Source organism: Hordeum vulgare, chromosome 3H, assembly GCF_904849725.1.
Source record: "Hordeum vulgare subsp. vulgare chromosome 3H, MorexV3_pseudomolecules_assembly, whole genome shotgun sequence".
In the NCBI taxonomy this organism is placed as follows: Eukaryota; Viridiplantae; Streptophyta; class Magnoliopsida; order Poales; family Poaceae; genus Hordeum; species Hordeum vulgare.
This window is the reverse complement of record NC_058520.1, coordinates 294,755,982-294,781,330: the sequence shown is the minus strand read 5'-3', so window position 1 is coordinate 294,781,330 and position 25,349 is coordinate 294,755,982.

Genomic DNA, 25,349 nt, shown 5'->3' with positions numbered 1-25,349 from the left:
TAGTGGCGAGATAACCCCGATGTCCCCAGTACTGGTGCAGATTGTTCGGGAGTACTGCCATACTTGGTATCGTTGTGATCACGAGGATCTGTAATAGATGAAGGTCCGAGATACTGGTTGTGTGTTGACGGATGTGATACAGGTGATGGGTTAGTATAAGAGTTGTGTGATATTACTCCTTGTATCTGTGTACCAGATTGCATGACCTGTTATTTCGGGAATTCATAGGTGGGATATCAAGTAGTATCTTATAGGACTATCTTCCTACAGATGCATGATGTTAGATTGGGATTCGATGTTCATTGTGTATGTTTGTTCACGGTCGTCTGACAGCAGTTCTCGTTGTGGCTTAAAGAGTCCTTGTAGCTCGCTACGACTCGGGGATACTTCGTATGTCGTGTGCACTACCTTGCACAGGATGGCTACTGTAAATTCGAGCCCGTGCGATCTTATCCACGAAGATATCGGATGAAGTCTCGATCATATGTTTGTTCTGAGCAGTTCTAGCTCATACTTGTTTGAAGTGGTCTTAATCAGAATTGGTGAACTGTCACTTTGAGGAAGCATTCTTACTATTTTGTTCGAGTGCAATTGCTTTATTCCTGTTCAGATATTCCTGTCATTTTGATTCAGCTATATCTTCAATTTCTTCTGTGGGCTAATGTGTTGTCCGTCTTTAGGATGGCTCCACCAACGCGTAAGAATCCAGGGCATGAGGATGTGCCGCCACCATCTCCTCCTCCGGAGAATCCTCCTCCGCTGCCGCCTCCTCCTGTTGAGGCTTGGCAAGCGGTGATGGCTGCTACTGATGCAAACACTCAGATGCTGCTACAGTTGTTGCAAGAGAGGGGTAATCAGCAGCAAGCCAATTTCCAGCATGGTGGCAATCAGTTTGCTAATCTGAGTCAGTTCATGTCGAATCAGCCAAAGACTTTCACTTCTTGTGACCAGTCATTTGATGCCGAGGATTGGATCCATGAGATGAATAAGTATTTCGAGTGTAGCAATGTTCGTCCTGAGGATTTTGTCAAATTTGCAACATTCCAGTTGATGGGGCAAGCTTCTATCTGGTGGCAACAGTTGAAGGATTCAAGAGGCGCTAGAGTGATCACTTGGGATGAGTTCTGCCGTGACTTCAGGTCCCACTACATTCCTTCCACCTTTGTGGAGGACATGCGTGAGAAGTTCAGGCGTTTGAAGCAGGGTGGTAATTCCGTGTCCATGTACAACATTGAGTTCCACGAGCTAGCACGATACGCCTTGCAGGATATCCCTGATCAGAAGAGCAAGATTTATCAGTTCAGAGGTGGATTGAAAGAAGATTTGCAGTTAGCTCTTGCTTTGCACGATCCTGAGGAGTTCAACAAGTTCTACAACTTAGCTCTCAGATCTGAGGCAGCCTTGCTCAGGGTGGAGTATTCTAAGAAGCACTTCAGAGATTCTAGCTCTTCCTCTACTCACGTGGTTCAGAAGCAACCGAAGTTTTGGGTGTCTCCACTTCCTCCTCGGCACTCGCAGTAGCTCAAGCACTCTGGTGGGCATGGTTCTTCCCACCCTCCCAACCCAGTCTTTTAGCAGAGATTGCAGCATCAGAAGCAAGGGCCTCCTTAGACTCAGTACCGACAGCTAGCAGAGGTTACTTGTCACAACTGTGGGCAAAAGGGTCATTATGCCAACAAGTGTACTTCTCAGCTCCGTGTGCCGCCTCCTCCTCCAGGGAAACCTCCAGGCAAACCTCCAAGTAATGCTCTTGTCAATTTCAACCCCAGGTCAGCCCGAGTCAACATGGTGAATGCGGCTGAGACAAAAAACTCGTCAGATGTGATCATCCGTAACCTCCTCGTTAATGATATTCGTGCTAAAGTGTTATTTGATTCTGGTGCATCGCATTGCTTCATCTCCAAGCCTTTCTTTGCTAAGCATGACATTCCTGCAACTCATTTGGATAGTCCCTTCCGTGTGGTTCTCCGGGCATGCGCATGAGTTCGCACATGTTGGTTCCGAATGCTTCTGTCAAGATAGGCAGTTATTCTTTTCTGGCGTCTCCTATTGTCTTGGGCAATGCCGACATTGATTTGATCCTTGGTATGGACTGGTTGGCCATAAACAAGGCATCGATAGATTGTGAAGCTAAAGAAGTGAAGCTTACCCACTCTTTGGACGACGTGATTATATTCACGGCGCGCGATGATACAATCCGTCTGTTCTCTTTGAATTAAAAGGGTGAGATCAATCCTATTTCGCGAGTCCGAGTGGTCTGCGAATATGAAGATGTGTTTCCAGAAGAGCTGCCAAGCATGCCTCCGCACCGAGAAGTTGAATTTGTGATTGAGCTTGAGCCAGGTACCGAGCCGGTGTGCAAACGGCCATACGAATTGGGTCTAGAAGAGTTGAACAAACTTAAGAGGCAACTCGATGAGCAGGAGCATTTGGGTCTGATCAGACCGAGCTCGTCCCCGTGGGGCTGTGGAGTTCTATTTGTCAAGAAGAAGGATGGCACAGACCGGCTTTGTGCCGATTACCGTCCATTGAACAAGACAATCATGAACAAATATCCACTTCCGAACATAACTGAGTTGTTCGAACAGTTGAAAGGTGCTAAGGTCTTCTCCAAGCTCGATCTCAGAATGGGCTATCATCAAATTCGCATTCGCGAAGAAGATATTCCGAAGACTTCCTTCAGGACTAGTTTTGGCTCGTATGAGTATACGGTCAAGTCTTTTGGTCTGGCAAATGCTCCACCGACATTCTGTCGATTGATGAACTACATATTCTCTCCGTTCAAGAATGACTTTGTCTTGCTCTATCTCGACGACATTCTGGTCTTTTCGGAAACTGAGGAAGAACATGAAGAACATCTCAGATTGATGCTCGATAAGCTGAGAGAGTACAAGTTGTATGCCAAGTTTTTGAAGTGTGAGTTCTGGCTGAAAGAAGTCGTCTATCTTGGTCACATTATCTCTGTCGAGGGCATCAAAGTTGATCCGTCCAAGGTGCAGGCCATTGTTGAATGGGAGCCTCCGTAGAATGTGAAGGAGCTTCGAAGCTTTCTCGGGCTCGCAAGCGATTGCAGAAGGTTCGTTGAGAACTTCTCCAAGATTGTGAAGCCACTCTCAAGTCTTCTTCAGAAGGGTGTTAAGTATGCTTGGTCTCTAGAGTGTCAGTTGGCCTTCGACACACTCAAAGACAAGCTTACCTCAACTCCAGTCTTGGTTCCTCCGGATGATTCCAAGCCTTACCATGTGTTCTGCGACGCTTCTCTCCAGGGTCTTGGTGCAGTTCTGATGCAAGAGCAGAAAGTGGTTGCATATACCTCCAGGAAGTTGAAGCCAGCGGAGAAGAACTATCATGTGCATGATCTTCAGCTAGTAGCTGTGGTACACGCTCTGATAACTTGGAGACACCTCTTGTTGGAACGTAAGGTTGAAGTTCTCACCGATCATAAGAGTCTCAAGTACATCTTCACTCAGCCTAACCTGAATCTTCGGCTAACACGTTGGGTGGAAATGCTCCAGGACTTCAATTCGAGTGTTGAGTACACGCCAGACAAAGCTAATGTCATGGCAGATGCCTTGAGCAGGAAGGCGTACTGCAACAGTCTTATTCTGCAACCCCTCCAGCCTGGTCTTTGTGTGTCTTTCAGGAAGCTCAACCTTCAGTTAGTACCTCAGGGATTTCTTGCAAACCTTCAGATCTCTCCTACCTTGGAAGATCAGGTCCGAGCAGCACAGCTTCTTGATGCAATGGTGAAGAAAGTCAAGATTGGCGTGGCAAAGAGTCTTCCCAAGTATAAGTGCTTCACTGTTGATGCCAGAGATACGTTGTTCTTTGAGGATCGCCTTGTCTTCCGGAAAGGTGATCTTAGAAAGGTAATCATGGAAGAAGCTCATAACTCTCTGCTCTCTATTCATCCTGGAAGCTCCAAGATGTACCAGGACTTGAAACAGACCTTCTGGTGGACTCGTATGAAGCGTGAGATTGCTCAGTTCGTAAATGAATGTGATGTATGTCTAAGTGTGAAAGCAGAGCATCAACGTCCGGCAGGTCTTTTGCATCCTTTGCCCATTCCCGAGTGGAAGTTCGATCACATTGTGTTGGATTTCGTCACCGGGTTTCCGAAGTACAAGAAGGGTAATGATGCCATCTTCGTCATCATCGACAAGTTGAGTAAAGTGGCTCATTTTCTTCCAGTCAAGGAATCCATTTCCGCAGCTCAGCTTGCAGAGTTGTACACCTCGAGGATTGTGTCTTTGCACAGCGTGCCTATGATGATCTCTTCGGATCGCGGAATTATCTTCACTTCCAAGTTCTAGGACTCTTTTCAGTCTGCAATGGGCACGAAAATCCGCTTCAGCACAGTGTTTCATCCGCAGACTAGTGGTCAAGTGGACCGAGTAAATCAAGTTCTTGAGGATATGCTGAGAGCCTGTGTTATCTCTTTTGGCATGAAGTGGGAGGATTGTCTGCCTTTTGCGGAGTTCTTGTATAACAACAGTTATCTAGCTAGTTCTAGCAAGGCTCCCTTTGAAATTCTCTATGGCAGGAAGTGTTGTACCTCGGTCAACTCGTCTGAGACCGGCGAGGGTCAGATCCTTGGGAATGACCTGATAGAAGAAGCTGAGGAGATGTGTCGGGTCATTCGCGACAACCTCAGAGCAGCTCAGTCCTGTCAGAAGAGCTATTATGATAGCAAGCATCGTGACATGTCTTATGAGCTTGATGACTTCGTCTATCTCAAGGTGTCTCCAATGAAGGGTATGCAACGCTTTGGCATCAAAGGCAAGCTTGCGCCGTGTTTCGTTGGTCCACTCAGAGTGGTTGGCAAGAGAGGCGACCTTGCGTACCAGCTCGAGCTCCCGTCAAACTTTGCATATGTGCATGATGTGTTCCATGTTTCTCAGCTCCGGAGGTGCTTCAAGACCCCTGGGCGCACTATTCATTTGAGATCTAAGCCATTCCCAATAGTAAACTGCTTGGAAGAGTCGCCAGGGATGAAATCAACCTGCTTGGTATCATTTGCCGGTTTAAACTTAAGGGGCGGCTCAGAATCAACCGTTGCCTTCTTGAGCAGGCTCATGTCAACTGGATCCGCATTGGCTTTGTGGAACTTCAACTCTTCGGCAGCGCACACCAACTCAGCATATGCGGCGTCTCCTTACTCACCATCTTGAGCTATCTTTTGATCTCCATTGACTATGATGGTGCCCTTGAGACCTCGCATTTTAAGCTTAAGGTACACATAACAAGGCCGAGCCATGAAGCGAGCATAAGCCGGCCACCCGAACAAAGCATGATAAGGACTCATTAATGAATCGCTCATGTAATTGGACTCATCACCAAAAGCCATATTTAACTTGATCCGCCAAACAGGATATGCCGACTTGCTCGGAAAAATGCCGTGGAAAACCATGGATGAGGGCATCAAATCCTTCTCATCGCAGTTCATCCGTCGGAAGGTGTCATAGTATAGGATGTTGATAGTGCTGCCTCCATCCATAAGGACGTTAGATAGAGTGTATCCCCCAACCTGAGGCGCCACCACCAATACCAAGTTGCCAGGGTTATCAATCTGAGGCGGGTGGTCACCTATACTCCATGTGACACGCTGTTTAGACCAGTTTAAGTATCTGGGAACCACCGGCTCAACCATATTGATGGCCCTTTGCTTTACCTTCTTATCCCTCTTACAGGTACCGATGGCGAAGACATGATATTGCCCACCATTCAACTGCTTAGGATTGCTCTGAAAACCGCCTTGGCTGCTGGAAACTGCCCTCATCCTTATACTGTTGACTGCCTTGGCCAGATGACTGTCCACCATGATTATGTGAGCCGCCTCGCCCCTAAGGACCTGGATTAGGAAAATCAATGAACGAGCCTTCTCTTTACCCGCCCGAGCCAAATAGACCCTTCTCGGCACCATTGTTACCTGCCAAAAGAACTAGTTTTAGCGAAAGGGACTCTGCTAGTGATCACGTGACGTGTGGAGACGAAAATCCTTTATCACAAAACAATTTTCCCAAGAGTGAGTGGACGGGGCATGAGGAGTACTATGCTTAGGGAAAGGTCCCTTGAGCTGCCCTACATAATTGTGTGGCTTCCTTCCGCTAAAACCCCGGTCCTGAAAGTCGCCCTGACTCATGTTCCGACGTTGGTTCCCGGATCCAACATTGGTATTAGCTACAAAATCAGACGCTCCATCTTGCTAGCTTCTTTTCCCTTGACCTCCCCGATTGTTATTGCGCCCAAGAGTTTGGAAGTGACCCTTAGCTTCGTCTCCCCTCTTAACCTCACTGACCTTCTCGTCATCAGAGCCGGCATCCTTTGTACCATCTGACTCAGCATACCTGGTGAGGGTGTCCATCAACTCGCCCATATCTTGTACCTTCCGCTTGAGGCGACAAAGCTTCAACACCAGGGGCTGAAAATATCAGTTCTTTTCCAAGATCAACACAGCCTCAGCCGCCGTAATGTCATCTGAAGATTGGATGATCTCCGCAACCCGCCTAGTCCAGTGATGAGCCGATTCATCCGCCCGCTGAACACAATGTTGAAGATCTACAATGGTCATCGGACGCTTGCAGGTTCCTCGAAAGTTTTTGAGAAGAGCTCGTTGAGTTCCGCCCAAGGGTTAATGGAGTTGGGGGTAGATTCTTCAACCACATGAGAGCCGGCCCTTCCAACATCATGGTGAAATACTTGGCGTAGACTGCGTTGCTTGCGTGAAGCATGTCCATAGCCAGCTCATAGCTCTCAACCCATGCCCCTGGCTCAAGATCAGGTGTATAGTTGGTTGCCTTACGAGGTCCCTTAAAGTCTCTGGGCATGCGCTCATTGCGTAGAGCAAAAGATAGGCAGGCGACACCTACATTCTTTCCTCCTTGCCCATTGTATCCAGGAGAGAGCTGGGCATATGGTGGAACTCCCTAACCCGCCAATGTCGCCGATGCCTCTGCCTCGGCCTGCTGGGCGGCTCGTGCAGCATTGACAAGCGCCTGAGCATTCGATGATGGCATCTCTAGGGGATTGATCTCAGAATAGTGCCGACGAGCATCGTTGGAAACCGTCGGAGGGTCATCTGGGCGACTCTTCGTGTGGCTTGCGTGCAGCATGGAGTGCAGACAATCACGACTGTATGAGAATTGCGCCTGCTAGACTACCACTGTTTTTAACATCTCAATGGTGTTCCTTGCCTCCACTTCCAACACGGTATTACCACGAATAGGAAGATACACCAAATGGTGGGTCGCAGCCAGCACATTATCCACCGGTTTGGAGAAGTGACCTTGAGGCGTTTGGAAGTGTTGACTCTCCTGTGGGTTGCATCGGCTGCTGGACAATATCAATCTATGGATCGTTCTGGCGAGGTGGATTATGGTCTCTGCCGGGTGTATACGGGCGGCTGAACAGGCGAGTAGGCTTAAGGTTGGTTAGGACATGGCTCTGACACCTTGTGTAATAAACAGCATCCGAGGCGGCGCGCTAGCGTTCATGTCGCCATACCTCCACCTTCAATAGCTCCACCTCTTCGTCCATCTAAGCCCGCTGATCCGACTTTTGGGCCTTCTCCACATCGATCTATCATTGTATTTGAGACATCTCTTGACGAAGCTTGGCCAATTCAGTGTTAACTTCCTCTTGGTTATCAGCCGTCACGGCTACTACCATGAGTTTTGACATCTCAACCATCAAATCTCACATGGCGTGGGCCGGCGTCTTCCCAGATCCGCTGGCCCCATTAGCGTTTGCTGCGTTTGGCTAGTTCTTAGCCACCGCGGCCCCCTTCACATAGATGGCAACTTGGCGGGGTGGCTCTTGTGTCCCTTCGGAGATCGTTGCCTCTCGGAAACCGCCCAGCCTTCCCTAGTAGAGAGGGCAGATCGAGTCAGTATCTCCGATTGATGAATCGCCATCAGAATTGATAGTGGTATCTCCACCAGCTTCTGGTTCATCTGGGAGGCTAGCCCGTGTGTGAAGCCGACGCAGATGCACGTCGTCCAATTCGAGACGCGATGGGTTGGGCGAGCCGAGTCGGCTCGACGATGTCGGGCCAGGCGTCAGGCTGACGCACTAGCGCTCCGATCTTGCCGATGAATACGTGGATCTTGCCGAAGGGGACCTGGTATCCAGATTCGATTGAACCGGCCACGAGACCCCAATTTGAATTGTCGATGTAGCACTTTCAATGGTGACTCTTGGCCATGAGGCCGACCGCGTATTTCCCGAACCCTGGAAGGGCTCCCTTCGATAACTCAACTCCACCATGCACAAGCCCCACAGTGGGCGCCAACTGTCGTGGTTTCGTCATGGCAGATGTCCTCTTGAAAGGACTTAGTGGTGAAGCCATCGCACCTACGTGTTGACTCAAAGGGGTTGATCAGGAGCGGGAGATGAGTTTACCCAGGTTCAGCCCCTCAGATTGAGGTAAAATCTTTTGTCCTCCTATGTGCGTATTGCTGTGGAAATCGATTACAAGGGTGCGGATTGGCTTGACCTAGCTCTCGATCGATGTTAACTTAATCCTACCAGCACTAGAGACTCGCCATTATATATAGGTCGAGGCTCTAGGTTTTACAAGAGTTCGGGTCGCGTTACAATTCTTGACTCGGTATGTCTCTAACTTGCCTTACCCCTTAAGCAAGGAAACTCCTGGCGACCCTCCTCCTGCATGGGCGGTGAGTCCCCATCTTCTGGTCTGGGGTTGTAACCGGCTCTCATGGTATACGCCTTGTGTCTTCCTCTTCATATGTTATGACCCATCTTGAATATTGATACTCAGCCGCCATTATATTGACCCTGCTCCTTAGGGTGTGTCCCATGGAGGGATAATATCCCTAACAAGCCCACCTAGGGCGCCACAACCTATGGGGCGGGCCCAACCCCTTTGGGCCGCTGACATGGGGGTCCCGCCTCCCGCTCGAAAAAAGGAGGATGAGGGGAGAGAGGGACCGAGCAGAGCGCGAGCTCACCCCGGTGGCTCTGGCCAGTTCCGGCGACCGCCTGGCCACTGACTGCCGCGGGGCGAAGGCCGCATTCCCCTGGGGGGCTAGATCTGCCGGGGGAGCGCCATGGGGAGAGGGCCACAACCGTGGCAGCGGCTACATGAGGTCGTCTGCGGTAGGGGAACTCCGGATGCCAAGAGGAGGAATGGAGCATGGGGGAGGACCTTGCGATAGAGTTGGGGTGCTCTTCGAGGTGCTAGGGAGATAGAAGGAACCCGGGAGAGCTCGGATTCCAGCGTGGCTAAAGCGGCGCTGCAGCGACCATGGGAAGAGGAGAGAGCAAGGGAAAAGGAGAGGGGAGGCTCAGGAGATTCATGGGAGGAGAGGAAATGGATGGGGTGCTCTGGGATCGAGGGGAAAAGAAGAAACGAGGGGGCACCAATGAGGACCTCGGATCCTCTCGGGTGTGCTCTAGACACGGTGGCCACATGTGCTAGAGCCATCTTGGCCGCTCCCTGGCATCGGGGAGGGGCAAGACCGATCAAAGGATGCTCTCTGGCGCTCTAGGACATGCGGTCCTTGCTGGACTCGAGCTACAACAAGAGGCCAAGGTGTAGAGAACCGTTTCTGCATGGCAGTGGTGTGGTCACCACGGCCACTCATGCCTACAATAGCCTTACGACCAGTCCAAGATGTGTTTAACCTAGGGCATGCATGCACGAGGCTGATGGTGGAGTTTGGAAGCATATGAAGATGGTTAGGCTGGGTTTTGACTGCGGTTTAGTTTGCAGCAGCAAACTTAGGGCTAGTAACGAGGGCACTTAATGTAGGTCTTGTGAAACAAAACCTTGTCTAGAAGTATTTGGTATGGAAGCACTACACTACTGCAAAGTTTCACATCAAGAGGAGGTGTTTAACTAGCACTTGCACTTCAAAGCCATATTTCTGCCAGAAACAAGTTTAGAAGGGCTCCACAAATTGCTCACATGAGCATGCCATACATTGGTTTGGAATGATGCATTAGCATGCTAGAGGCTCTCAGGAAGGAGGTGGGGGCATTTGCTTAAGCACGAGTATAGCAAGAGGGGTAAAATAGTGCTACCAAGGTATAAATGAGAAATAGAGAGGTGGAGTCACCCTCCAATGATTGACCAGAGGCCATGGCAAGGTTACTGGAGGTAAAACAGGACTAGAGAGAGTTGTGGTAAAACTTTAAGCTGAAAGAGATTAGTGGAAGGTGCCAAAGCAACAGTTTTGGTAATTGGACAAAAGGTGTTTGATGGATGTTAGGGCTAGCAAATGGACTCCATTTGATATGAAACTTAACAGGATCACATAATAGGTGAAAATAAGCTTGGACACAAAATTTGGGATTTGGTGCAGAAAGTTTCCAATGTAGACTTGAAAAACCCAAGAAATGGGTAGAAATTGCTTTCTGCATATAAAACCATGCAAATCCACTCCCACTAACCCACAACTTGTTGTGGTGGCATTATTTGAGCATTAGAGCATGCCCACAAAGTTTGGGATCAATTGGAGAAACTTTATAATGTAAAGTTTCCCAAAGTTAAAAATCAATAGAGAAGGTTTTGAGGGGTTTGGGACAAGTTCTTCTATTCTTCTTGGTGCACCACTTGGTGTGGATGCATTATTGGAGTATCACAACATGTCCTACACATTTGAGCAGAATTGGAGACATTTGGCAATGTAGAGTTGCTCAAACTTGGATATGGACACATAGTGTTTTAGAATATTTAGCTGAATCAAATTAACTTTGATTGAGATGAAACTTGGTAAGATCATCACATATTTCATGTGTGGCATGCAAGCATTTTACTGGGATTTATTAAGAATATTTCTTATAGAAATATTCCAAAAGCTTGAAAAAGGTAGGAAGGGTTTTGTAGGGGTTCTGACTAATATTTTGAACATGACGAGGTGTTGAAATTCTTATATATGGAATATATATGTCCACTGAGTTTTCCTAAATTTTCTCAAATATTTTGAAAGCAATAAAAATAACTTTCCTTCCTAAGGGACCATTTCGAGCCTCAGAGAAAGTAATTTAAATAACATATTAAAATGACTTTCAAAATAATAATATTTTGGTTTTGGGAAGTCTTTTTGATAATGGGATTTAAGTAAAATATTTTTTGCGAAACAACTTCCCTAATTTGAGGACTTTTAGTACAAATCCCAACTCACGGGTTTTTGAAAGCTTAAATTAAATAAATTTTTTTGGTTAAAATAGTATTTGGTAAAAAAATAAGTTTATGGTCCTATTCATATGGCATGATCATTAGGCATGGGTTTGGGTCAAGGAAGTGAGTGTGGAGAGTAGCAGCAACATTGGGATTAAACATAAGCAAACAAGCCAGCAAGCAGCAGCACATCAAGCATCACAATCAGTCATAAAAAAATAATTGGCCCTAATTTTTGAGATAAGTTAATTTAGTCAGGAGAGTTAAAACACACGGTGTTACACACAGACACCGTGCCTAGCTCCTTGATCAAGCGAAAATATCTTGTCGCATAGTGCCCGAAACGATGAAGCGCCAAACTAGCAATGAAACATTCCAAGCGAACATCATAAGTTTTGAAGGGAAATAACAAAGTTTACCACACAACCAAAAAGCGAGAACTTCATGAGGGTCAGCCCACACGCAGGAGGGTAGTCTAGCTGGATGGGCACCCTCGGTCTTGGGTGAGATGGAGGTTTACTAGGCGGCGTTCTCATGGGTGAGGCGGGTCACCAGATGAAGCGCGTCGTGATGGTCGATCTTCTCATGGGTCAGCTACCTCACGGGGCTCTAGGACCTGCAGGGCCTCGAGGCCGCGCGAGGTACCAGCGTGAGCCGAGCCAGTCCTTGGAAGGCAGCCGCGCCATTCCCCATACCAAAAGGCATGTGAACATGGACCACGTGGACGTTTCGACCAGGGCTCGTTCTCACAGGCCAGAAAGAACTCCGGGAAGCAATCCCATCAAGGCTCACGATGTCAGCCACATGTGTGTCGTGACGTCCCCCTCGGCATGATAAGCCTCCTGAGGCAGCACTCCATGCAGCACCCACCGTGCAAGGTGCGCGCCTCCCGTAGCTTGTTCTTCTGCTGGGAAATGAACTCTCGAGCCCCCCGGCGCTTGAAGTTGTACTCCTTGATTGTGCGGGTGCATGAAGAGGCGCCTCACCAGGTGGTGCCCGACCTCCTCCCTTGGTGCAGCGTCCATGTCGGATGCCTTCTAGACACAAGCCCCCAAGCCCAACCCAACGGGGAGTCGGGCGCGCTTCCCTATGCCTAAGGAGGGAAAGCACCCTTTGCATGTGCCGGGCTCGCGGACTTGGCCTTGGTCGCCGGGCCTTTTGTGTAGGAATTACCAAAGGCGGGCATCGATTGCCTGTTCCTCGGAGGTGCGGCTATGCGAGGCCCTTCGCCTACGACATCGTCTCACCACTCCTTGTAAGCATGCTCTAAGGAGCAGACCGCATCCTTCTCCTCGCATGTGATGGTGATGATGCTGCTCCAACCCGGCACCTTGGGGACGTTTTAGCGGTGGTGTGTCGTAGCCATCAACTTGGCCAGCGTGGGGTAGCCCAGGATAGTGTTGTACGGGAGCCCGATGTGCACCATGTGAAAGTCAATGTGTTCAGTGTGATAGTTGTCACGCGTGCCGAAGGTGACCGAGAGGCAGACCTGCCGCAGCGGGATGGTGGTGCCACTGGTTACCCCCGAGAATGGCCTTGTCGGCATCATGTCGTGATAAGGCACCTCGAGCGTGTTGAAGGTTTTGACAGAGAACATTTTGAGGCCCGCTCCACCATAGATGAGAGTCTTGGTGACTGCCACATTGTTTATGGTGCGAGTGCCCATCATGGGGAGTATGCCTGCGATAGCCACACACTTCAGGTTGTCCTCAGCATCAAAAGTGATGGGGTATGAAGGCCACTTGAGGGGCCTCACAGCCCTCGGCATCGAGATGCCAGCGTTCACCTCGCGGCAGAGCTGCTTGAAGTGGTGGTTGGAGGAGGGGGTGACGGCTATGCTAAGGATGCAGGCCACCACGCGAGGCTCCTAGTAGGCACCGACCTCCTCGTCCCGTTGGTCACCCTGTTTCCTTCGCGGAGGCAACGGAGGAAGCTGGGCATTGTCCTGAGGGCGCATCTCGTGAGGTCGGTCACGCCAACCATTGTCACGAGGCTGATCGTACCAGCCGAAACGTGAGTTTCTATTGGGGGCGTTCCATTTTGTTAGGGTGTCATTGACGGCGAGATTTTTGCACATCTTGAGGTCCTTGATGTCCTTAGTGAATGCCATTATAACCGCCTCGTCGGTGCCATGCGGGATCTTGTTGCGCACCTGGCTGAACTTTTAGATGTACTTGCGGAGGCTCTCATTGGGGCGTTGCTTCACACGATGCAGGTTGTTGACGAAGAGGGGGCGGTCATGCAATCCCTTGAAGTTGGCGACGAACATCTCGCAGAGCCCATTGCATGAGGGGGCGTTCGCCAGAAGGTAACGGAGTAGCTCGCGAGCCATGAGCAGCGCCGCTTGCGTGTTCACCCGCTCCATACGGGTGTGGGAGGAGGAGGCCGTGGCGGTGCGGCCTTCCCTCTTGCCGGAAGATTGCATAGATGAAGCTTGCTTCTCACCGGCCGTAGGGTTGGTGGCCGCGAGCTCGGCCTCGGCGGAGCGACGACGGACGTCGGGGCCGGCGGGCATGGTCACCATGACCCGCGGTGCCCTGCGCTCGACACGCAGACAGCGAGCGTCAGCCATGTGGTTGATGAAGCTGGAGCAAAACTAGAGTGTAGGAGAGGATGCACACCCTACCTAGCACGCAAAATAAAGGAATCGGGGCTCCACACACCCGAGGAAAGGTTCGAACACTGGGCGCGCTCGCCCTCCAACCCTGTTCAACCTCCCAACCTGACGGCAGTTGTGTGGTACCATGAGCTAAGACGACGAGCTAGGACGGGCGACAATTTACCCAGGTTTGGGCCACCTTGTGGTGTAAAACCCTACTCCTACTTGGATAGATTTCTCAAGGGGTAAGAAGGGTACAAAGGTGGGTTCTTGTCCTAATATAACACACTTTGTTCTGGATCCCTATCCAGGGAGGCCAGGCTTTGCTTTTATACCGACAAGGGTCCTCTTCTTCGAAAACACATCCGGTGGGAACGGTAGGCGCAATGGGCATTTTGAAAGGGGATAAGACTGCAGCTCGCCCTTGCAAAGATGGTATTCGCCTACAAAATCTTCTCTTGGTGACGTGCTGGTGGGCTCGGGAGTGACCTCCAACCTGCCGAGCCCCCAGCCTTGGTCCAATTGCACTGATTAGGAAACCTTTGGCGGGTCGCCTGGGGAACCCACAGTCAGCCTCAGTCCTCTTAAAACCAAAGGGAAAATTTTCCCCGTCTCTGCCTGCTGGCACCAGCCGTAGCGCCGCACAGAGTGCCTCAGGTCGCCCACATGAGGAGGTCGGGCTATGCGACCCTGGCAGACTGCCCATGAAAGAAGTGACCCTCGGGAGGAAGGGCGTGGAAGGTACTTCCCCCTCGCGAGCCTGACGAGAAGCCTTCTTGGGATAGGGCCCCATGAGCGGCTCCTCACGAGGAAGGGTCCTCATGAGTGTTGTATCCCTGGTCCTTGATATGGGGTGATCCGAGGCCCGCAAAGCACCGTGGGCCCTGGACCGCAGGCCGGCGGGCCTGGGTACCCCCTGTCCTAGAACCCCGACAACAGCCCCCCCTAGGGGTGATTGTTTGGTAGCCATGATCACGGCTCCCCGGGGCGTCGTGGGAGTGTAGGCGACGTGCTCCCCATCGTGCACCACGTGCCACGACTGGGCCATGGGCGGTTTCGGCTTGCGTAAAGGGACCACAGCCGATGATAATGAGGGGGCGCCCGTAGCAGGGGCGCGTCCTGAGGCCATCCCTAAGGCTCTCACGAGGCGGGCTCGCCAAACGGGATGTAGCAGGACCCCATGGCCCTGCGCCTCCGCGTGGGTGATGCTGGTTGCGCCGATGGTGTGGGAGCGGTGCCAGCAGGCACAGACAGGGAGGATTTCATATCCCATGATAAGGAAGCGATGCGATCTAGCATGTTCATAAAGCGACTCCCAAGGGTCTCCCGTTCGCTGCGAGAAGACTAAAGCTAGGGTCTCAACAGGACGGAGGTCACCCCCGAGCCCACCGGGGCATCATGAAAAGAGGCTTTTGCAGGTGAAGACCACCTCTGTCAGGGCGTACTGCAGTCTTGTCCCCTTTCAAAATGGCCGTTGTGACTGCCCTTCCCACCAATTGTCTTTTCGGGGAAGAGGACCAACGCTGGTATAAAAGAGAGGCCCGGCCTCCGAAGAGGGGGGTCCGAGGTTCACAGTGTTGCACTAGGGACAGAACCCACCATTATACCTGTCTTCCACCTCAAGCAATGTATCCAAGAAGTAGTAGTGTTTTACACCACAAGGTGGCCCGAACCTGGGTAAACTACAATGTGTCCTAGTTCGTATTCCTTAGCTCGTGCCGCTGGAGAATTGTCGTGAGGTTGAGAGATAGAACAAGGCTGGAGAGCGAGCGCACACCAGAATTTGAATATTTTTTGGGGTCTCTGGAGCCCCGAATCTGACAAGCTCGGTCTAGTTAGAAGAGGTAGAAATGCAGTAGCTTTAACGACATCTGTCGTGTTGCATGTCAAGAGAATAAGAGGTAGATGGGCAAACGACAAAGAAGGAGAGACAATCCTTGTTGGGGAACATCGCCAGTACGCCACCTCATGGAGAATTTAATGCGCCTGACCCAGTCCATCAGAGTTAGGTATTTCCCACTATAGCTCCTGTCATTAGTTTTGGCAGCTATCGTGCAGACTGTTTTAGCCACTCTAGTAACACCTTGGACTATAAAATGATGTCTATAGCTACATTTAGAAAGGTCAACTCTCCCCTCATTCTACTAGCCTAGCTCCTACCCTCGAACATCCTTGTTGGAGAGCGCATGTGAACTGTGGACACGTACGTATTCCAACAAAACACGGGATGTAGGGTTTTACACTTCTTAGTGGCCCGAAAATGTCTAACCCACCATGCATGCACCTGTCGGCGATGCTCTTTGTGCACCCATAGTCCCCGCAAAACCATGGAAAGGGGCCTTGCCGGTCCCATAGATCGTGGAATAACCCCAGCATCTTGGGCGCTCCACGTAGGGGCGATTCGGTGCGCAAATCTTCTCCAACTCTATGGGTATTCCCCTTCATCTTCATCGACTCCCATGGCACCCAAGAAGGCCAAGGGATCATCATAAGTGATCCCATCTTCATCCAAGCTGCCCATGCTGGCCGCTACGTGCAGCAGAGGTAAAGACGGACATCACACACTTCTCGCCGGAGAGCGCACGCAAAACACCATGCAGAGCTCCACGAGCCGTGACTCGTAGCTAGCCGTCGTGACGTCCGAGGACGCACGAAGAGGTCTGAAGGTGGCACATTGCGGACATAATGGCAAGCGCCACGCCTAACGCCATGGTGCACATTGCGGCACCTCCGCCACGTGCTTCACAAGACAACCGCAATCACCATCCGGGGGAGGCCACCCCGGCCGGTGTGTGGACAAGACCCATATGCACCAATCTCGTTGATAGCAGGGCCAACCTCGTTAACAGCCCCCTCGTGAGAGTGGACATTAGGTGACGACATGGGGAGGCGCTCCCTCTAGCATTGCCAAAAGTAAGAGTGCCACCCAGGAAACACATCGCTCCATGCCCAAAGCCAGGGGAAGCTCTAGCGCAGGCCCAGCTGATGCTGAATTTCTTGCCCCGAAAGAGAACATGAAGGACTAGAAGGTGACAATACAGACTTTGATGAGTGATACGTCTCTATCGTATCTACTTTTCCAAACTCTTTTGCCCTTGTTTTGGACTCTAATTTGCATGATTTGAATGGAACTAACCTAGACTAACCTTGGTATTGCTTTTGTGCAGAAATGAAAGTTCTCAGAACGTCCTGAAAATTTACGGACAATACTTCTGGAAAATATGAAAAATACCTGCGCAAAGATCCACCGGAGAGGATGGGCCAGTGGGCCACAAGCCCTGTAGCCGCCACCCCCCTGGTGGCGGCTAGCAAGCTTGTGGGGCCCACGTGGCTCTGCCGCCCCCAATCTCAGCTCTATAGATTCACTTTCGTCCTAGAAAAAAAATCAAGAGAGAAGATTTCGTCGCATTTGCGAGACGGAGGCACCGCCACATCCTGTTCTTCATCTGGAGGGCAGATCTGGAGTCCATTTTGGGCTCCGGAGAGTGGAAATCGTCGCCATCGTCATCATGAACCTTCTTCCCTCTCCAATTCCATGAAGCTCTTCGTCGTTCGTGAGTAATCTATTCGTAGGCTCGCTGGGCGGTGATGAGTAGGATGAGATCTATCATGTAATCGAGTTAGTTTTGACGGGGATTGATCCCTATTATCCACTATGTTCGGAGATTGATGTTGCTACTACTTTTCCATGCTTAATGCTTGACAGTAGGGCCCGAGTGCCATGATTTCAGATCTGAAATTATTATGTTGTCACCAATATATGTGTGTTTTAGATCCGATCTTGCAACTTGTAGTTACCTACTATGTGTTATGATCCGGCAACCCCGGAGCTACAATAACCGGAACCACTCCCGGTGATGACCATAGTTTGAGGAGTTCATGTGTTCACCAAGTGCTAATGCGTTGGTCCGGTTCTTTATTAAAAGGAGAACCTTAATATCCCGTAGTTTCCTTTTAGACCCCGCTGCCACGGGAGGGATGGACAATAGATGTCATGCAAGTTCTTTTCCCTAAGCACGTATGACGACACACGGAATGCATGCCTACATCACATTGACGAACGGGAGCTAGCCACATATCTCTCCGTGTTATAACTGTTGCATGATGAATATCATCCAAACAAATCACCGACCAATTTCCTACGAGTTTGTCCCGCTACTACTGTTACTTGTCTTGCTTTGTTGCTGTTACTACTATTGCTGATGCTGTTACTTACTCTGTTGCTGCTTGCTACTATTGTTACTTTCTACTGTTGCTACTTTCTACTGTTGTCACTAGTGCTGCTACTTTGCTGTTGATACTTTGCTTGCAGATACTAATCTTTCAGGTGTGGTCGAATCTGACACATTCAGCTGCTAATATTTGAGAGTATCCTCTCACCTCCTATTGGAGAATTAACAAATTTGGGTTGAATACTCTACCCTCGTAAACTGCCTCGATCCCACAAGCTGGTGGGTTATTTCAAGACAATTTCTAATTGTTGAGCAATCGAGAACAGCATTCGTCTAGCTATTGCCACAGAGTGCTAGTCAGCATTTTTCTGGCGCCTTTGTCGGGGAGGTATTGCTATATTCTCTGAGTCACTTGGGATTTATATCTGCTCATCACTATGAAGAATCCGAAGGATCCAAAAACCAAAGTCTTGCCCTCAACTACGAGGGGAGGTAAGGAATTGCCATCTAGCTCTACACTTGATTCACCTTCAGTTATGAGTAAGTTTGCGACATCACCTCCTGCTAGAGATCTTGATATGTCGTGTGTGCTTGATGATGCTTATGATACTGCTTTGCCTGATACTGCAAGAGATGCTTTGCGTGATACTGCTAGAGATGCTTTGCCTGATACTGCTAGAGATGCTATGCCTGATGATGCTAGAGATGCTATTATGCCTGATGATGCTATGATTGATACTGCTAGAGATACTACTTTGCCTGATGTTCCACTAGGGGTATTCCTTGATGCTCATATTGCTAGAGTTACTGCCAATGCTCGTGATGCTTCTGAAACTGCCGATACTCTTGAGATAGAACCTGATTTTGCTCCTGCTAGATCTAGCTCTCCTATATATGAATTGCATGATATACCTGTGGGTTATGTTATGGAGGGAGAGATAGCTGAGGATTTTCTTGCATGTAAGGATGCCTATGACGCTGAGAAACTACTTCTCGAGTGGAAGGAAAAATCTCTGAAAGCAAGGGTGAAATACGACCCGAAGTTTGCCACTTCACCTATCTTTATCACCGATAAGGATTATGAATGCTTTGTCGATCCTGAGATAATCTCTCCAGTCGAATCTGATCCTTTCCATGATTATGAGTCTGAGACGGTCGTAGCCCATCTTACCAAACTACACGATATAGCCACCCTTTTCACTAGTGAGGAGAAGATCCGCCACTACTACATCCTTAAGTTGTTTCCTTTCTCTTTAAAGGATGACGCTAAAGCCTGGTTCACCTCTCTTGCTCCTGGATGTGTGAGTAGTCCCGAGGATATGGTCTATTACTTCTGTGAGAAATATTTCCCTGCCCATAAGAAGAAAGCTGCCTTGTAGGAAATATACAACTTTGCTCAACTCCAAGAAGAGAGTCTCCCACAAGCTTGGGGGAGGCTCGTCCAACTACAGAATGCTTTGCCTGATCACACTCTTAAGAAGAACGAGATACTTGATATCTTCTATAGCGGACTTATCGATGCTTCTAGAGACCATCTAGATAGTTGTGCCAGTTGTGTTTTTAGGGAACGAACTGTAGAACAAGCTGAGACCCTACTGAATAACATCTTGATCAACGATAATGCTTGGGCTATTCCTGAACCACCTCCTAAGCCAACTCCTAAGAAAAGAGGTATTCTATTCCTCAGTCCCGAAGATATGAAAGAAGCCAGGAAATCTATGCAAGAGAAAGGCACTAGATCTGAAGATGTCAAAAATCTACCACCTATCGGAGAGATCCATGGTCTCGATAACCCGATACAAGTAGTAGAAGTTAATTCTCTGCGTAGGTTTGATGAGAGTGATATTCCTTTTGACAAACCTGCTAGCCTATGCTTTGATGAATTTGACAATTTTGTTGCCAAACAACAGAGTTTGAATGATTATGTGAGCACACATTTGGAACAAAGTACTCGTAGGCTTAGCCATTTAAGTGCTTGTGTAGACAGAAATGTCAATGATCTGAAGCTTCTGAGTAAACATGCCTCTATGATTACTACTCAGGTAGAACAAGTAACTAAAGCTCAGAATGACTTTCTCAATGAATTAAATGACAACGCTGTCAGAGTCATTACTAGAGGAGGCAAAATGACTCGGGAACCTTTATATCCTGAAGGTCATCCTAAGAAAATTGATCAAGATTCTCAAAGAATTAATGCTGATACACCCAGTCATCCTAAGGAGAAGAAGAAGGATGATAGAAACCTACATGCCAGTTCACCAAATACTATCACACGTGAAGAACCTAATGGTATTTCTGCGTCTGATGCAGAAACACAATTTGGTAATGAACATGAACCTGGTGACAATATGGACAGTGATGTTCATAATAATGCTCAACCTAGAAATGATGAGGATGTGGAGATTGAACCTATGGTTAATCCTGATAACCCACACCCTAAGAGATACGATAAGAATGAATTCACTGCTAGGAAGCATGGTAAAGAAAGGGAGCCATGGGTTCAGAGATCTATGCCCTTTCCTCCTAAGCCATCCAAGAAAAAGGATGATGAGGATTTTGAGCACTTCGTTGAGATGATAAGACCCATCTTTCTGCAGATGCAGTTAACTGATATGCTCAAAATGTCTCTGTATGCCAAGTACATGAAAGATATCGTGACTAATAAACGGTAGATACCAGATCTTGATATCTCCACCATGCTTGCCAATTACACTTTCAAAGGTGGAACTCCTAAGAAACTTGGTGATCCCGGAGTGCCCACTATACCTTGTTCCATTAAAGGAAACTACGTAAGAACTGCCTTATGTGACCTTGGAGCCGGTGTTAGTGTTATGCCGCTCTCTCTTTATCGTAGACTTGAATTGGATAAGTTGACACCCACTAAAATTTCTCTGCAAATGGCCGACAAATCAACTTCTTTCCCTATCGGCATTTGCGAGGATGTGCCTGTTGTGCTTGCTAACACCACTATCTTAACATACTTTGTTATCTTGGATATTCCGGAGGACGATGCCATGGCCGTCATCCTCGGAAGACCCTTTTTAAACATTGTAGGGGTTGTTATAGGTTGCAACAAAGGCAATGTCACTTTCCATGTCAACGGTAATGAGCACACAGTGCACTTGCCGAAGAAACGATATCAAGTACATTGCATCAATGCTATCGAGAAGACTTTATCGATTCTTATTGGGAGCTTTGAATGCCCTATTCCTCGTGTCAAGATGAAGTATGATATGCTTGTTGGGGAGATACATATCCCCATTGAGGTGACTTAGTGGCTATTCGAAAATTCTCCGTTCTCGCTTGCGATTCAAGAAGGTTTTGTCATGAGGACTTGATCAATCCCATTGACGGATTTATTTCGATGACTATGAAATGGATGAATCAAAGAGTCACACACCTCTGTTTTGAGCTTTCATTTTCTGTTGCTTAGAAGAAAAATGATAGAATTAGTTTAGTTTTTCCTGTTTTCTATTTTAGCGTCCCGGAGAAAAATACCCCGAAAATAAAAGTTCTCCGATGGTCCTGAAAATTTAGTATGATTCTTTCTGGAATATTTGAAAAATACTGGGCCTGAGAGCTGGCCTGGGGGCCAGACTAGTGGGCCACAAGTCGTGTAGCCGCCGCCCCCTATTGGCGGCTAGCAAGCTTGTGGGGCCCACAGGGACCCCCTCCACTCATTCCAGCTCCCATCCTCTTCTTCCACCTCCAGAAAAAATTGTTTCGCAGCTCAAACCCGTGTTCTTGCTCATTTGGGTGTGAGTTTCGATCTCCTTGCTCAAAGCACCATTCTCCGAACCGTTTTGGGGAAAATACTCCTTGGTAAGTGACTCCTCCATTGGTCCAATTAGTTTTTGCTCTAGTGATTTATCCTTCGCGTATTCTTGCTACCTTGGTGACCCTGTTCTTGAGCTAGAAATGTTGATTTAGCTGGTCCCAAAAAGTTTTAGTGCGTGATACGGTCTCCAGGCACTAGTAGGAGTAGTTGATACAAGTTGGGTTAATATTTATTCACTTTTCTTTCAAAGTCTCTAAAAATTTCAGCATTTTTCAGAGCTAGAAAAAGGAAAAGATGAGGAGCTTCTTGAGAGGCTCTTCAAGCCGTAACCCCAAGGAGGATGAGAAGAACCACCCCAAGTACGTAGTCCCTCGAGTCACAGAAGTACGAGCGTGCGAATGGCGAAGTGATGAATTTTGCGCGCCTCTGGGCTTTATTAAGACTTTTATTACTTGGTGGAGAACGCAGGTCTTACTGCGTTCTTTGAAGATAAGTGCTCACAATACCTCCTCCTCACCAATATTTTCGTTCAAAGCTTCAACTTTTATCCGAGGAAGAATCCTCCCATGGTTGAGTTCATGATATACGATGTTCCCCAGTGCATGACACTACAGGATTTTTGCAATGTATGCAAATTACCTTATGTTGGGGATATCCGTGACCCTCGTCCACGGGACTTGGAGGATTTCATTGGTACTATTGCTGTTGGAGAGGAGAGAGGAGTGTCTCGCGCTAGAATTGCTAGCATACATTTTCCTGTGCTTCGGTACTTCTCACTATTTGTGGGAAAATGTTTTATTGGCCGTGGGGAGGCTGGATCACTTAGTTCTCCTGACCTTGCGGTTTTGCGCGAAGGCCTTTATAACGATAAGACTTATAGCCTAGGTGCTATAGTAGCCCAGCGGTTGAACACCAACCGTTCCAACGGTGTCGTCTATGGAGGTATCTATGCTACCCGTCTTGCCAGACACTTTGAGATACCCACTAGACTGGGAGAGGAAGGAGTGATGCTTCTCCCTGAGAAATATCTGGATTAGGACAGCATGGTTCGCCATGATTTTCTGGATAGAGATGCTAGTAGACGGATGATTTATAACCTGGTATTTAGTCAAGGTACTCGAGAGACTATTACTTTGCCTGCTCCTTCTTTGTTCGATCTTCATGCAGGCAGGTACACTATTATGCCCTCGGACATCTACGCATATTGGGGCTTGGCCCAACCATAGGTGCCCGTGCCCGGGCCGTCAGTCGAGTACCAGACGCGAGTTTATCAGTGGGAGCCAGAGGAGCTCACACAGCAGTGGCATCCACAGTCTGCTCCGGAGTATCCCGGAGCTGGTTATTTCCCGCCATGGGAGTAGACCAAGCTAGGCGAAAAGCCTAAGCTTGGGGGAGTACGTGTTCTCACCGACCTTACATTCATGCTTATGCTTTTGCTTTGTTAGTCGGTGTTTATACTTTGCCACTGTATTATCCATGATAGTTTATTTTTCGTTTTCATTTGCTTGTTTTGTGTCCTTTTGAGAAAACCCAAAAAGATTTTTCTTTCTTCTTTTGCTTGTTGGGAGCTTTCCCATGTAAATAGTTTTGTTTTTCTTTGGGTCAAGGTAGAAGATATTGGTTGCAATGTTTAGTGGTTCTTGCATGCATATCTGTTTAGCTTTCGAAGAGCCATATTACTTTGTCTTCTCCTTTGTGTTTGCCTGCAATTTTAGCTTAGTCCATTGCACGAGCGCTCTTATCATTGTTCACATCGTTCGATCATGCAAATGAAAGGCAATAATGATGATATATGATGAAGTGACTGAGACTGAAAAGATGGTATGAACTCTATCTACTTTGTTTTTGTAAATATGACTAGCTTGTCATGCCTGATTCAGCTTTGTTGTGAGAGAACCATGTTTGCAATGACAACTTGGAGATCATATTTTCTGATGCCATGCTTAACTAGATGAGGGCTTATAATGGTTTGTCTTGAATGCCAACATAGATTTTGAGATGACTATGATGTAGTATGATAGGATGGTATTCTCCTTTGAATGATTCAAGTGGCTTGACTTGGCGCATGTTCATGCATGTTGTTGAAACAAAATCAACATAGCCTCTATGATGATCGTGTTCATGGTGATTTATCTCTTGTTCATGCTTGCATTCAATGTTAGTCAAACTCATTGCATCTTGATGACTGTTGTCGCTCTCTAGTTGGTCGCTTCCTAGTATTTTGCTAGCCTTCACTTGTACTAAGCGGAATTCTGCTTGTGCATCCACTTCCATACACCCCAAAATTTTTTCCATGAGAGTCCACCATACCTACCTATTTGCGGTATCTACCTGCCGTTCCAAGTAAATTTGCATGTGCCACGCTCTAAACCTTCAAGAAATAATCTGGTTTGCATGCCCGAACCGCTCATGTGGTGATAGGGGGCTATTGGTATCTTCCATGCTAGGAGTGTTATCCTCGACATGTGTTTATTCACTGTCATTCATGAGAAAGGGGCCGGTAAATGGAATGCCCAGTTCCACGCTTAAATCGAAAACATAAATGTAAAACAACACTCCCCCCGGATTGATGTTAGTATGGACGGTACCCGAGGACGATTCGACTAGCCGTGGAGTGTGATTGATTGGTGGTGGGGGAGTTAAAACTTTTCTTTTCTGTTTGGGAACTGCCTATTGCATGAGTAGCATGGAAGATATTGAGAACTCTTGGTCATTGCGTTGTCAATGAAAGCATGCCACCCAAAATTATTATCTCTGTTTTCAAAGCTTGAGCTGTGGCACCTCTGCAAATCAATGCTTCCCTCTGCGAAGGGCCTGTCTATTTATTTTCCTCTTGAGTCATCCTCCTCTTATATAGGCACCAATTAGAGAGCACCTCTGTCATTTTTATGCTTTGATTTTGATTGATATTGAGTATGACTATGACTGGATCTTTTTTGCTATGAATTACAATGTTTAGTCAGCCCTTGATGTTTGAAAGTGCTCTGCATTTATGTTTTGCGGTCTCAGAAAGAGCTAGCGAGATACCACCTATTCGTATTGCTTCATGCTTGTTTTGATTGAAGTGTTGGTATTTGAAACTCATTATTATTTGCTCGTTAGCTGATTATGCCATTAATATTAGTTTACCGTGAGACCTTTGAGTCACTTGCTTATGTGGTTAACTTGTGATCTTGCTGAAATTCTGGTTATGAGTTAGACATAGTTGCAACAACAAGATCAAACAGAGTTTGTCAAAGTTTTTCTTTATCTCTCAGTTTGTCAATTGAGTTTCTTGAGGACAAGCAAGGTTTTATGCTTGGGGGAGTTGATACGTCTCCATCGTATCTACTTTTCCAAACTCTTTTGCCCTTGTTTTGGACTCTAATTTGCATGATTTGAATGGAACTAACCTGGACTGACGCTGTTTTCAGCAGATTTGCCTTGGTGTTGTTTTTGTGCAGACATGAAAGTTCTTAGAACGTCCTGAAAATTTACGGAGAATATTTACGGAAAATATGAAAAATACCTGCGCAAAGATCCACCGGAGAGGATGAGCCAGTGGGCCACAAGCCCTGTAGCCGCCACCCCCCTGGTGGTGGCTAGCAAGCTTGTGGGGCCCACGTGGCTCTGCCGCCCCCAATCTCGGCTCTATAAATTCACTTTCGTCCCAGAAAA